Source organism: Procambarus clarkii, chromosome 4 (assembly GCF_040958095.1).
Source record: "Procambarus clarkii isolate CNS0578487 chromosome 4, FALCON_Pclarkii_2.0, whole genome shotgun sequence".
Taxonomy (NCBI): Eukaryota; Metazoa; Arthropoda; class Malacostraca; order Decapoda; family Cambaridae; genus Procambarus; species Procambarus clarkii.
Window position 1 is genome coordinate 9,878,413 of NC_091153.1, and position 7,088 is coordinate 9,885,500.

A 7,088-nucleotide genomic window follows, 5' to 3' on the forward strand; every position below is an offset into this window, starting at 1 on the left:
CAAACCAGATTGTAACTGTCACAGTGCATCAGATGTTCTCCTGAAACAGGTTCTGTTTATGCAAGATTCCACTGTAATTTATGTACGGTACTTATTTACTTTTTAAGTATTAGATGCGTGTAGAGATCCGCCACTGATCATACAGTAGTGCCAAATGCTACGGTCACTGCCAGCTTGCAGTTTTTTAGCTAATGCACGGTACACTTTATTATCATGTGTGGAAAGTTATGTTTAACTTCAAAATTTCCTGTTCTTTACTATAAAACAAGTAATGAAAATATATAATGCAATATAGTAATTTTTTATTTGAGCACTTCATATTATGGTCTTAATAAAATTGGGGTGCACAGTTTTATTATTTATACAAAGCATAGTATGTTTTTTTTTTTTTTTTTTTTTTTTGAGATATATACAAGAGTTGTTACATTCTTGTACAGCCACTAGTATGCGTAGCGTTTCGGGCAGGTCCCTGGAATAACAATACAATACAATACAATTTTATTTAGGTAAGGTACATACATACAATAAATATTTACAAGGATTGTTTGACTTATAGGTAGAGCTAGTACATACAATGCCTAAAGCCACTATTACGCAAAGCGTTTCGGGCATGATAAACTTAAATGACAAGCTTAATACGATCCCCTGCCGCGAAGAATCGTTTTTTCATCCAAGTACACATTTTACTGTTGCGTTAAACAGAGGCTACAGTTAAGGAATTGCGCCCAGTAAATCCTCCCCAGCCAGGATACGAACCCATGACATAGCGCTCGCGGAATGCCAGGCGAGTGTCTTACCACTACACCACGGAGACTGCCACGGAGAATGTGAATGATGTTGGGCAAAATATTAGCTTCTAATTAAGAATACTGAGTGGATTCATTTTTACAAAAAAATATGGGTAAAGTAAATCACCAGCATTGAATGTAATAAAACGTCATTTTCTGGGTGAGACCCGAAGGCTCCCTTGAGCTAACCGGGCTGATATGAATGCATTATACGCTGGCGACATCAGTCAAGCGAGTGGAGTTCTTAGCGGTCCATAGAATTACCCAAATCTACCCAAAAGTACCCAAATCCTCCTAGCATTACGTAAGTAATGAAGAAATATGCTATATTTACTTACTGTAATGTTGGTGCTACACGAACATGATCAAACCTATTTTTACTCTGAAATAATTAAATTTCATAACGAAATTATAAGTAAACATGTATATAAGTATATATGACCCCCCGACTAGGCCCAGGAACATTGACAAGGTAGCGAGCAGCCAGTTCGACCTCTTAAAAACTTCGCGCCAGAGTGTCAGCCCAAGACATGTTACCAGAGACGGCAGCCAGTGCAGCAAACTTTACGAACATCGTGGGCACGGGGATAGACCGCAGGCTGGCTGGTCCGAATAACCCTGCGGACAACCTGGGAGACCCGAACCCTGGAAAAGGGAAGAAAGGAAACCAGTTCAACCCAAAGCTCGTTCCCAGCCACAGAGGCCGTGACACGCAGGTAACGGCGGAGAGACGTGACCGTGAGAGAGACGTGAGAGACGCGGGGACTGGTCAAATCGTCTACTGCAGTTTCGGATACAGCACTAGAAACAACTTCGTTCACTGAGAAGTTTGTACATACAAACCCTTTTTTTCGCTGATTTGTGTTCCTTGCTGTTCTCGTCTGAATAAATACATGGCACTTGATCATATAATTAACGCGTCCATTAACAGTGCTTAGCGCACTGTTTGTATTACTGTGTTAACAAAGCGCACTCTTATCAGAGAAGGGAAGGGAAGAGAACTATCAGGGGGGAAAACGCCAAGTCAAAAGATTATATAGCATTTGGGTTAAGGATTTGGGATGGCGCGGGGAGGGAAGGAATGGTGCCCAACCATTTGGACGGTCGGGGATTGAACTCTTATCAGAGAAGACATCCATTATTAGAATAACAAGGTGCAAACCATACCCCTTACAGTTGAAATATATTTATTTATATAAAAGAAGGTACATTGGGTTGTGAGAGTACATAACATATATTAAGAGGTACATTGTAGTAAAACTTGAGCTGGCAGAGTGGGTAGCACAAGATACAGTGTGAGTTTGAAACACATTTAGAAACAATTAAGGCGCCACCGAAGAAGGCCAATTTATTATGCACACCATACTCAACCAGTGAGTAGTGGAGCAAAACATAGATTACATGGTCATAAAGTCTTAATCAGAGCTCAGTGGATATTTTTACATTATCATTTACAGCTAACTTAAGTAAAATAACAACCAGTAAACAGACTGCTGTTTTCTAATTCTAGTTCAGGAACTTCCTGGGATAAAACGCGAACATTCCTTGAGGAACTGAGGTGCTTACCTGTTTTTCCTCGTAACGGTCCCAAAGCTTCCACAAATGTTCCTGTTTCTCTTTATTGCCCTTGTGCCGACTGGACTTTAGCTTTTGCTCAGAAACCAGTTGGTATTGCAAGGTTACCAGGAACGCCTCACGGTACAGTAGTAGAATTAAAATATATAAAGCCAAGTTGTCCCTCACTGCCCAACTGAGATGTTTGCCATACCTCCTAGTAGATCGTCAATTGTATCTTCTGATTTTTGTCTGTAGGGATAACGTTTCTATTAACAATATCTTTCAGGACCCTTTCCTCCGTTTTATGAGCTGTGTAAAAGAAGTTCCTGTAAAATAGTCTAATAGGGGGTACAGGTGTTGTGTTAGTTGTCTCTTCAGAGGTTGCATGGCGTTTCACCTTCCTTCTTATGATGTCTTCAACGAAACCATTGGAGAAGCCGTTGTTGACTAGGACCTGCCTTACCCTACAGAGTTCTTCATCGACTTGCTTCCATCCTGAGCTGTGGCTGAGAGCACGGTCGACATAAGCGTTAACGACACTCCTCTTGTACCTGTCTGGGCAGTCACTGTTGGCATTGAGGCACATTCCTATGTTTGTTTCCTTAGTGTAGACTGCAGTGTGGAAACCTCCGCTCCTTTCCATGACTGTTACATCTAGAAAGGGCAGCTTCCCATCCTTCTCCATCTCGTAAGTGAAACGCAACACAGAATTTCGCTCAAATGCCTCCTTCAGCTCCTGCAGATGTCTGACATCAGGTACCTGTGTAAAAATGTTGTCAACATACCTGCAGTTTCTGCAGTATATATATATATATATATATATATATATATATATATATATATATATATATATATATATATATATATATATATATATATATATACTGTGACTTAATATCTAACATTCAGAGATTTGAGTAGGGGTACCGAGTGATGTCTGGGGCCAGAGTTGGATATTGTCCTAATAGCAGCTTTGTGTTGAGTAATTATAGGACGTAAATGATTTTGGGTAGTAGAACCCCACGCACAAATACTATAGTTGAGATATGGATAGATGAGGGAGTAATAGAGCGTCACCAGGGCAGGGCGAGGTACATAATATCTGATCTTAGAAAGAATGCCAACAGTTTTTGAAACTTTTTTTGATATATTTAGAATGTGTCCCTGGAAATTCAGCTTGTGGTCAATGAGAACGCCAAGGATTTTGCCATCTATTTTGTTACAAATTTGGGTATTGTTTATCCTGAGATTTATTTGATTAGAGGATTTATTGCCAAACAGAATATAGAAAGTTTTGTCAATGTTAAGGGTGAGTTTGTTGGCAGTTAGCCAAAGATGGACTTTATTAAGCTCAGTATTCACTGTGACTTTTAGAGCAAGGGGGTCAGGACTGGAGTAAATGAAGGTTGTGTCGTCAGCAAATAGAAATGGCTTGAGGCGTTGGGAGGCATTTTGGAAGGTCATTAATGTAGATGAGAAAGAGGAGAGGGCCAAGTATGCTGCCATGAGGAACACCAATATTGATGGGTAGGGTTGGAGAAACTGAATTATTCACAGAAACATACTGGAGCCTGTCAGTAAGGTAAGATTTGAGGTATTGCAGGGAGTACCTCTGACTCCATAATGATGTAATTTAAGGAGAGGGTTTTGGTGGTTGACAGTGTCAACCCTTACGCAGGTCCACAAATAACCCAACAGGGAACTCATTTTTATCAAGGGACATTCATTCATTTATTTTTCATTCATTCATTCATTCATTTTCATTCAAGGGACCTCGAATGTGGAATGATCTTCCCAATTATGATAAAGACTGTACCTCTCCCAACCAGTTTAGGATAAAAACTAAGTACCACCTAATTAACTCAATGTAACCTACATCACCCTTAAATGTCAACCCATGTCTACGATTTTAAACAATGCTGTTTGTTGACCAAATTGTATTTTTGTTTTTTCTGCCATGTTCCCCCCCCCCCTTTTTCAGTTTTTTATGATTTTTTCTCAACACAATTTATACTTTAATCTAAGTTAGTATTAAGTTTTAGTCTTAGTGTTTTCCTGCCCGAAACGCTTTGCGTAATAGTGGCTTATTTAGGCATTGTATGTACTAGCTCTATCTATAAATCCATCAACTTTTGTATTTCACCTTGTATGTATGTACTTTACCTGAATAAATATTTGTATTTGTATCTAACATAGTCAAAGATTTAAGTAAGGGGTACCGAGTGCTGTCTGGAACATAAGTAACATCGGAATATTAAGTTACTTTCTCATGTTAAATATCTTTGTGGCACGAGGGCACCCAAGGATTATCCTCAAGGCTTCGTTCTGCAGTTTTTCAAGCATTCTAAGCTTTCAAGCATCAAAGCAAACAGAGGTGCAGCATAGGTACATCATTTTGACAGTTCTGTCATGAAATTGAAATTGAAATTGAAATAAGTTTATTGAGGTAAAATACACACAAAGGGATGAGGTAGCTCAAGCTATTCTCACCCCATTCAGTACAACGTGTTAATATATACATAGACACACATCACAAATAAACACATTACCAAACATTTTGAGAGGTAAAAATATACATTTCCTCCTTCACAAGGAGTATGTTATCAGACGTACACACAAATACTTTTATGACCTAGGTATACTGTATAGACAAATTGCAAGACACCTGCAGATAATTCAACAAAATATTACAATCTTGGTGCAAAATTCTTATATCTCTCAAGAATATCATCAACCTTTCCGTTGTGACACATCCAGGCTATTTGTTCAGGAACAGTCCTTATCTCAGTGTTTCTATATACACTAATCAACGGACAATCAAGAATATAATGGGCAAGGGTGTGAGACCTTAACATACCACATAGTTTACACTTCGTGTCATTACCATGAACATCTATCCCATATTCCCAGTAATATTTGTACCCAAGCCTGAGCCGCATGTACACAGAGTCACTCCAAGCATTTCTCCTTTTACCATAAGTGAAATGGGTGTTTTGACTCACATACATGTAGTGTTGCATGGTTTGACTACTCTCATACATTATCTCTCTCCTCTCCACTCCCGCCTGTGCCTGAATATTTCTGATTTTGCTTCTTATTTGTCTCATTGTGAATTCACATTCAATGTCAACTTGTGGTTTTGATGTGGCACGTTTGGCCAAGTCATCCGCCACCTCGTTGAGCACTATTCCAACGTGAGATGGAATCCACATGAATTTCACACTATAACCTTTCAGCTGTATCTCAGTTATTCTTCTCTTACAGTCCTCCACTATAGACATGAAGACTGGGTTTCGACTGTTTAAGGACTCCAGTGCTCCTCGGCTATCGACAAATACAAAAACATTTTTGTCGTCATGACGTACTTCCTCCAAACACGCCAGAATGGCCTGCAGTTCAGCTTGTGTGGATGATATATAATTACTAAGCCGGAGTTCAATTATCCTGTCCACAGTCCCAAACTCCGTATAATCCCTTATTAGGACACCACACCCTGCCCTGCCATCCTCCGCCACCGACCCGTCGCAATATACATGTAAACTGTTGCCTCTTGGTAACCGAGATATCATGCTTCCATACAAACACCGTAATTGTCCCGGTTCATGATGAATCTTTTTCACCTTGAGGGGTACAATTTCGACGTCTATTTTCTGTACTTTCCAGGGAGCAGACATATTACACTTTCGAGAGGGTTTACAGCAGTCAAGTACGTCGTATTCCCTGAGGTCATGAGCTAATCCTCTCGTATAGCGTGTCTCCCTCAGTTTCCTGGAAGTGTGTACGTCACTCAAGCAGGTCTGAACGCTCTCAAACAGCTTATCCCCTCCTTTTCTCCGCATGAAACGAATAGATACTCTAGTGTTAATGTCACGGACTCTATCACACACACTCTGTAAATTTAATTCCATTCTCATTATTTCAATCATTGCATTTCTTTGACATCCAAGAATAATCCTCATAGCCTCGTTCTGTATCAGCTCTATTTTTTGAATTCTGCCTTGGCCTGTGTAAGACAATACGGGTGCTGCGTAGTCTATCAGGGAGCGAACAGTGCTTATGTATAACATCCGCAAGATAGGTACCCCAACACCTTTACCAGAAAAAGCCAGTGCTTTTAGAGGATGCAGACGGGCTTTACATAAGGTGCTGATATGATTTATTTCAGCATTTTTACTCTCACATGTGTATCCAACATACATGCCCAGATACTTGTACTTCTGTACACGGCTCAGTTCCACACCATTTAGAGTAAGTGTTATATTTCTTCGTTTCCTATACTCGTATTTGGTTTTATCTGCATTTATAACTAAGCCTAACTTGTGACAGGTTGTACCAAGTATGTTAAGAGCATCTTGAATTTTGTTCCCAGAAGTGCCTTGTATAAGAATGTCATCAGCATATATGATCGTCGTGACCCCTGGAGGATACATCTCTGATGCTAATCTGTTCATTAATACATTGAATAAGGTGGGACTTAATACTCCCCCTTGTGGGGTACCTAACTGAAACCTCCGTTCCTCAGACATGTATCCCTGGTAATACACCTGACCTTTTCTGCCTTGCAGGTAATCCCTTATCCAGTGTAGCAATCTCCCTGTTATTCCCAGATTGGCTAATTCGTATAAGATTACTTCCCCATTGGCTTTATCAAACGCTCCTTGTAGATCAACAAAAACTCTACAATTGTCATCCACATTAGACAAACACTTTAAGAGACAATCCGCAGTACTTTTGCCTTTGATA